Raw genomic sequence first — 6,000 nt, 5'->3', positions numbered from 1 at the left:
CCTTCAACAGTGCAGGAAAGATCAGTTGATGTTACATTTACTTTTTGAGAAAAAACAGATACAAAATAGGAATTTAAAAGTTCAACTTTCTCAACATCATCTTTTTCAACCAGTTCACCATTTTTCATATCGTAAACATCCTACAGCAGTGATGGTGAACCTTTCATAGACCGAGTGCCAAATCTGCAACCCAAAACCCACTTATTAATAGCAAAGTGCCTACACATCAGGGGGCGGGGTTTATCATGACGTATGATTTTACCTCTGTCATTATAAAAAGGACAGGGCCGCTTCAAAATAGACAGAGAGAAACACTGTCTTTTTTTCCTAGGAGGAGTACTGGAGTACCAGTGGTGCGGAGTTTGATTGGCAATCAGCTGCGGATCCGCAGCTGATTTCATACTATGAGGTGCTCCCCCTCACCTCCTCTGTAGACATCCCGCTGTCAGCGCACCTCGGCTTCTGATTCTTGGCGCCATGTAGTTACTCACCTGACCAACATCATCGGACCAGTGCCGCCATACATGACTAGCCACTAGGACCGGAAACCAGGCAGCGCTAACTGAGGGAAGCCATCGGAGGAGGTGAGAGGGAACACTGCATAGAATGAACTCAGCTGCAGATACGCAGTTGATTTCTAGTCAAAATCCGAACCAATGGTGCCAATTTTGACTGTTTTTTTTATGCGGAAAGGCTGTGGAATTTTCCACGGAAATTTCTGCTGCAAACATTCCACAGTATTTTCGCCAGGTGTAAACATAACCTAAGTCAACTTGAGGTATGCTGCCACGTGCAGAGTCGCCCCAGTAGTAATAGTGACCCCTACATTGTCTCCAATAGTAACAGTGACCCCCACAGTGGCCTCAGTTGTAATAATATCCCCTATATCAGCACAGTAGTATTAGTGAACACCCCAGTGGACTCAGTACTAACAGTGTTCCCCGCAGTGGCCTCAGTAGTAGTAGAGACCCCCACAGTGGCCTCAGTAGTAATAGTGACCCCCACAGTGGCCTCAGTAGCAATAGAGACCCCCACAATGACCTCACTAGTAGCAGTGACACCCACAGTGGCCTCTGTAGTAATAGTGACACCCCCCACCCACACCCGTAGTCTCAGTAGTAATAGTGACCCCCACAGTGGCCCCAGTAGTAATAGTGACTCCCCATAGTGGCCTCAGTAGTAATAATGAGCACCACGTGGCCTTGGTAGTAATATTAACCCCACAGTAGCCCCAGTAATAATATTAACCCCACAGTAGCCCCAGTAATAATAATAACCCCACAGTAGCCCCAGTAGTAATAGAACTGAAGAATCTTGACAGCCTATCAGACATATCTTTGATTTGTGCACCTGGGAGATGGCTCACCTCTCGTGAGCTGTCAGGTCTGCAGGCAGCGTCCTCTATTCCTCTCAATAGGGAATCCCCCACAACCACCACTCTCCTTTTCTTCTTCACAACACTTCTTTTTCTCCATCCAAGAGGATTCTGAGTACTTACTAGACTGTTCTTTGTGGGCAAAGTTATTTCTTGATGTACTTCTTCGTTGTTCTCCTGCGTGAGAGCCTGGTACGGGTTCCCGAGCAGTATGGGTGCTGACTGTCTTGACTGGCAGTCGTTCATCTATGAATATCATGCACCGCAAAGAAATTTGACTCTTCTTAATTTGCTGTGTGTGCTTTCTTATAGACTTGAATTGGAAGGCGCACGCATGTCAGTCTGAAGGGAGATTTCCGTGCGGCACGCAATCTTCAGCGGGTGATCACGTTGGAACCAGGGAGTGGGTGAATCTAAAAAATAAATCCCCCGGCTCCCTGTCACCTTCCCGAAGAACACCATAACTTAGTTTATAGTTCTGTAGGGGGGTGACAGGTTCCCTTTAAGAAAACAGCATTTATTCCAAGATGAGGCACAGCGAAGACAGGGTACAAATTTCTTGAGGTTCTTGCAAGGATTCCTCTATACGTAAGTGGTTACATCACACACAAATTTAAAAGGACTTGTCCTCTGTATTGGTGATTTCCAACATCCCAGACAGCAGTCCTACCTGGCATCGTACTAGACAAAATCATGCAGCATGCTGCGCTATTTTGTACCAGATCAGTGATGGTGGCTTTAAATGAAACGTCTTATGCAGATTTGAACATAGCCTTAAAGGAGTTCGCACAAAATCTAAAGCTATCTCTTATCCACAGGACAGGGGATAACTTTATGATTGGTGGGCTTTTCACCTCTGTGACCCTCACTGTTCCTGAGTATGGGGTCCTCCTCTTCCTGTCACTGCAGGGTTACTACACGAATGGAGTGGCCAAGCACACCTGACTGCTGCTCCATTCACTTTCAATGGGGCTGATAGGAATAGCCAAGCACTTGCACTCTCCAGCAGTCCCACTGAAGGGAATGGAGCAGCACCACACGTGTGCAACCACTACGCCGTTCACTGTGGGGGGTGCAGTGGTCCTGCAGTGAGGAGGATATGGGACTCATGTTCTAAGTATGGATGGGGGTCTCTGCAGTAAGACCCCCACTCATCATAAAGTTATCCCCTGTCCTGTGTCTATGAGATAGCTTTAGCTTTTGTGATTACTTTCTTTAAGGCTATGTACAAATCAGCATTGAACATTTCATCCCAAGCCATCATTGCAGGTCCAATAAAAAATAGCGCAGCATGCTGTCTAGTACAATGCCGGGTGGCATGATGGATATCCAAAGAACCCCATTATAGTTGATGGGACCCACTGGGCGCCAGTCGTGCTTATGATGCGTCGGCTTCTGCACCTCTGGGACTTTTGTTAGACAGCAGAATGGAAATAAAAACCGCAGATGTGAACAGCGATGCTGTGGATTTCTGTGCTACATAAATACAGGGTGGGCCATGGAAAAGTAGCCCGACACCACACCCTAATGCTCAGTCATATAGGCGTAAATACGCTATGTAATACGCAGTGAATAGAACCCATTGATTACTATGTGTGTATTTACACAGTGTAAAAAAAACGCAACGTGACCTATTTTGCTACTTGTTATGTTTCAAAAAATATTTATTGAAAGACATGTTAAACTTTGGCAACATTCCTGCGGCACAGACCCCGCGGGGGAAGGGGGGGGGGGGGAGAGATTTAATGTAAAACAGGAATCTTTGACATCAAAAGTATCGATTAACTCTGAAAAACAATTATAAACATGTCCAAATATAAACCAACATTGTACGGGGGGGGGGGGGGGGGGGTCAACAATAGATTATAAGCACTTTGTTGGGGCGCAGCGGGGGAAGGGTCATTTTGTCTTTGATTTACTTGCTCATTAATTTCTCCCTTTGATGCCAGGCTTTAGATGCAAGTGGCCAGTGCAGTGGTTGGAGATGGGGCCATGGATTGAGGATATTGACAAAGGTTGATCCATGGTCCCCAAACTGACTCAAATTGGGCTATCTTGTCTTGGCGTATGGCGGTCAATTTCTCATTTAGAAGTGTCCTGTTAATTCTGGCAATGAGGGGATTGAGAGGTAGTTGCGGTTTCCGCCATTTTTGAGCAATGTAGGTATGAGCTGCCATAGGGATAAATTGTATAAGTTTAAAGGGAGCGTTATGTATGTTTTTGGGTTTGTTGCCTAATAGCAGTGCGCACAGATCCAATCCAAGGAAAGATCCCATGACAGTGGAAGTAAGATGGGGAACCCTTCTCCAAGGGGCAGGAAGTGGAAATGAGATCTAGCGTTATCACATCCCCTAAAACCTAGATTGCAGATCTCGGGACAGATGGCATGTATGCGGGATGGCACTGAATAGACTCCACGTAGTGCCTTTAAGGAAGTCCCCGTAAGGCCAACTTGCTTTAAGCTCTCACTACAGTGCTGCCATCTTTCTGTAGCTTAGGAGGGGTTTACGTCTGATTCCCGTTGGGTCATATACGGTAGTTTAGCGTGTTCTTTGTTATTTAGTGTGTTGTAGAGATGCAACAACGGGGCTGGGTAAGCTGGACAGTATTGGCATAGCGCCTCCAGTAGGATCAGCTGCACTTTAGACTCTGGGGATACAAAGGAGGTCCAGAAGTGAAACACCTGAATTAGGCCACCTGCAGAGGGCCTGGTCGGATCCCACTGCGAGAATTCACGCAGCGGAATCTGACCCGCGCCCCTGCAGTGACCAGCGCGGCTCACCTGCTTCCGCGTCTCGGTAGCTCTGCTATGCGCCAGCTGCCACCCAGCCGGTGCATGCGCAGAGCGGAGCCGGCTGGTCTCTAGTGACGTTTCTGTGCGGGCCTCTGCGAGACCCACGCAGAAATAGAACATGCCGCAATTTGTTTTTCACGCGTTTTCACACAGACAAATCGTGGCTGTGTGTATCTGATTGTATTTTGTAATGCAATCCTGTGGCAGCGGGCACAGTCGGAAGTTCTGCGGGAAATCCTGTCGTGGAATTTCCACCCATGTGCAGGAAGCCTAAGGCCCCATGACCACGGCTAAAATAAGATTTAAAATCCGCAGCGTTTTTCCCGCAGCGTGATCCGCGCCCCATAGGGATGCATTGGACACCCACAGGTAGTTAAATACCTGCGGATGTCACTTTTCCCTTCAGGCGGGGATTGCGTCTGCGGGAAAAAAACAGCGGCATGCTTCATTTTAGTGCGGGTCTCCCGCGGAGACGGCTCCTGCAGGCTTCTATTGCAGCCTATGGAAGCCATCCGGATCCGCGGAACACCCATACTTGAATTTCTGCTCTCCGGTGCGGTAGCGTGGGAGAACAGGAGTTAAAAAAAAAATGGAGTGCCCGATGCATGTGTGCGCGACGCTGCCGACGTGCCGAGTGCATCCGACGGGCCGAAGAAAGAAGATCCGGCCGTGACGGAGGGAAGATCCGCAGCTTTCGGACAGGTGAGTTTAATCTTATTTTCAGCCTCATGTCTTCGGGGAAGGAGGAACCCGCTGCGGGATTCTGCATGGAGAATCCGCGGCGGGCCTGATTTTCCCCGTGGACATAAGGCCCAAGGCCTCCTTCACACGGGCGACAAAGTAGTGCGATTTTCTCACGTTGCGACAAATCACATGTATGTGAAGCCCATGCTTTCCTATGGGTTCCCTCACATTAGCGATGTTTTGTAGCCTGCGACATTGAGAGACAAAAACCTCACAGGTCCGGCGATATGCCCGCGACTCGTGAGGTTTTGTAGCCCATGTTTCCCTATGGAGCCTTCCCCTCTGTTGCATCGCACGAAAACGCGTTTTTTTTGTGCAGTGCAATGCAACTTTTACAGTAGAAAATCCTACTGTAAAAGCCCTAAAATAAGCCCTAGCTGCAGGAAAACACACATACATCACCTAAGACGCGCTGTCTGCTCCGTCGCGTCTTCTCCCTGCTCCCCGCCTTTCGTCTCAGGCACGGAAAGAAGATGCAGCAGAGGCGGACAGCGCTTCCAGGGGATGTATTTTTTTCTTTGGGAAGGGGGGGAGAGGGGTCTTTCAGGCTAGGGCTTATATTCCAAGACTCTCCCCCGAAAATCCTCCCATATGGTGCTACAAAGCCACGCGACTTTGTAGCGCCACAAAATTGCAGTATCGCCGCGACAGAACACAGCAATATCGCAGCGATTTTCTCATGTCGCCCATATGCAAGAGGCCTTATTCTCCACCACTCTGGTGGGGGAGGTTGGAAATGGTTTCTGAGGGAGGATAGCGAGGTGCGCCCACCATGCAGGGTCGCTATTTTATTAGGGCTCCTGTACAAAGACGGATTTGCATTGCGGAGCGGGATTTCGCCTCCGGCAGCCCATGGCATGCAATGTAAACACACGATTTCCTGCCCACGAGCGGAAATCGATCGTGGAGAAGACATCGCAGCATGCTGCGATTTTGTGCAGGCTATGTGTAGCCAGCTTCCATTGAAGTCAATGGAAGCCGTCCGTCCCACCGACAATCTTCAATCATCATTACAGAATGGCCGTGGGAGCCACATCTTCGCCATAGTGACGGCGCAGGGTCTTCTGTACTGACAGAGAAGAACTCC

This window comes from Eleutherodactylus coqui, chromosome 9 (assembly GCF_035609145.1).
Source record: "Eleutherodactylus coqui strain aEleCoq1 chromosome 9, aEleCoq1.hap1, whole genome shotgun sequence".
NCBI classification, from domain to species: domain Eukaryota; kingdom Metazoa; phylum Chordata; class Amphibia; order Anura; family Eleutherodactylidae; genus Eleutherodactylus; species Eleutherodactylus coqui.
This window is presented reverse-complemented; position numbering follows the sequence as displayed.